The sequence below is a fragment of the Ctenocephalides felis genome, unplaced genomic scaffold (genome assembly GCF_003426905.1).
Source record: "Ctenocephalides felis isolate EL2017-DRISC unplaced genomic scaffold, ASM342690v1 CF-g0.4_SCAFFOLD_00577, whole genome shotgun sequence".
NCBI classification, from domain to species: Eukaryota; Metazoa; Arthropoda; class Insecta; order Siphonaptera; family Pulicidae; genus Ctenocephalides; species Ctenocephalides felis.
The window spans coordinates 7,927-10,568 of record NW_020536731.1 but is presented as its reverse complement, the minus strand read 5'-3'; positions in this window follow the sequence as shown (position 1 = coordinate 10,568).

The window sequence follows — 2,642 nt, the reverse complement described above, 5'->3', positions numbered from 1 at the left end:
AATTCGTGCTATGATAGATAATAAAATAAAATGAATTAAATAATATGTATATTCTATTCTGATGTTCGAGTATTTTTTAGTTTTCTAAACTATAAATTCTATAGTCTATCACACAAATTTCGTTTATAACTAGTTTTTACACATTTTAAAAATATACAATGGCTACTTAACATTATTCGTAACGACATCGGTTATCGAAACCTATTTACCTTATACATTGTATAATAAATTCTTTTTTGAATATTAGGCAATATTTTTTATTATACGAATAGTACATATGTTATTATTACTGATATTTCGATTTCATCAAATCTGTCGCATGAAAAGTTAGTTTCATATATATAAAGTTTATTTGTTTTCTTAATGCAAATTCACTATGAAAGTAATGTATTTGCTTAAATATATTTTATAACTTAATGCTGATATTACAATGGATTTCGACAGCATACGACTTAATTTTTAAAAACGTTCAGTCTGATCTAAATATGTAACAATATAATAATTTTGTTCAATAAATTTTGGGCTCTGCAAGGTTGCTGAACAAGGAGAGGATTATTTATTGCTAATATAGTTTTATCAATATAATCCTTCCTAAATCCAATTTATTTTTGAATGCAACAAGTTTACATAATAAAGGTATATTGTCCAATTGTTTAGTTCAAACTTTTAGAATAACGCAATAACATAATATTATTGTTATAATTGTTAGCATTCATTTAAAATAAACTTTAATCCATCCATGGCGCTACTTAAGTATGCGAATATTTACACAAAATCTGATTGCGCGAATTACGGCATTTTATCTAATTGAAGAATTTTGGAATACGTTTTTGAAAAACGTGCTTTGGTAAAAATATTTTAGTTTAAAATATTAAATATCAGTTATTAGGTATTATCAGATATTGCAAATTGATTAGGTTACATTTAAAATAATTTATATGTAGTACACAATGCATACGTCAGACAAGCTTTTTTTGAAATATAGAAATTACTACTTTTTGAAATATAGAAATGCAAAAGATAGTTTTCTACGAAAAAAATATGCTTAATGCAATAGGCGGTCTTCAATTCGTTTCGAAAATTTTATTCGTACTGATATGTTGAAAGGTTGTCATATGCAGTGTATTCTTGTATAAAATTCAATTTTATATAGACATTATGTGAAAATTTTAGTATCAAAATGTATAGATCACTGAATGTAATTAGACTCATATGTATAATGGTATTTTTTATTAAAATGCGAGTATGTGTATATAGCCACGTATATGATGATTTCTTGATGTTTAAAAATGCCATAAAATCACTCAAGCAGAACATTTGTGTTCATATCCTCATATTAAATTATCATTTGCTCGTATTTTATTTACCGTGCAAACGGCTGCGCTAGATGTGACTACAACCTTGCATGCCCCGGCTTCAGGCTAATGTGACAACGTGTTCAGGTTCTGGTGACCAACAGTTGTCCGACAGCCAGCAGCCGATCACCACGGTGACCAGGCCGATTAGGAGCGCCAGCACGATGTAGACCTCGGCGTTACCTGTACAAAGAGTCATAGATTAATACTGGCTAATTGCAAACACATAAACAATCAGCTCTGTACGGATCAGAGATATGGAAGATAAAAAATGAAGAAGATTGTGACAAATGAACAACTGCTGAGAAGAATGGATGAAGAAAGAACTCTACTGAGCACAATCAATAAATGTGAAGGAAATTGGATCGAACCCATTCAAGAGTGTCTCCAACACGACGTGGTCAAAAATAAAATAGAAGAACTAGAAAGAAGAAATATGCAGATGATTGATGAACAAAATACAGGGAACTGAAAGCCGAAGCGCAAGACCAAGAAGAAACGTGGAACAGAAATAAGAAGATAAAAGTGAATAAATAATGATAACAAAAATAATTAACATAAGAGGAAAACGATTGATTTTGGTAAATAATGCCATTATTGTTTTAAAAATAAATTGTGGCGTATTTTAGATACAATGAATTGTTATAAAACACATTTTTAGGAAACAAATAACTATACTAATATTAAAAATTATCTAGGAAAACATATTTTGCACAAGTGATTTCACTATCTCACAAATTCTCCAAATATAATTATGCACTGTTGTTGCAATGAGTGTATGTTATATCAGTCCGATTTAGAAGAAGCGGTCAGTGTTGGTTCGTTTTGGAGGTTATCAAAAACTTTATATTTAAGCAGAATCTCTCTCACAGGGTGAATCAATATTCGTAAAATAAAATAGTATCAGCCTCTGTGAATATCGACGGTAACTATTGAATTGAAACAAGAGATGTCTGTTGGGTGCCAGTGCTAGCCAAATATATTAGTGCCAGCAACCCCTTTTCAAGCATAGAGTTCAACCCCCGACTGTTGGAAATTATATCTAAAGTAGTTTTTGCATAGGTGGCAGTAGGGGTTTGCTCAAATTCTGTGAAAAACAGTTATTTTTAAATTAAAATATGAAGTAGCACAATATCAAGAGCGATACCTTCATTATTTACATTAAGGACCTTAATAAGCACACTGACTTTTTAGGCTTTTATGTCTTATTTTATGTTTGTATGCCTTATACTTATTATGTATTTCTGAAATCACTGCAAATAATAAATTTTAACCCTGAACTAATTC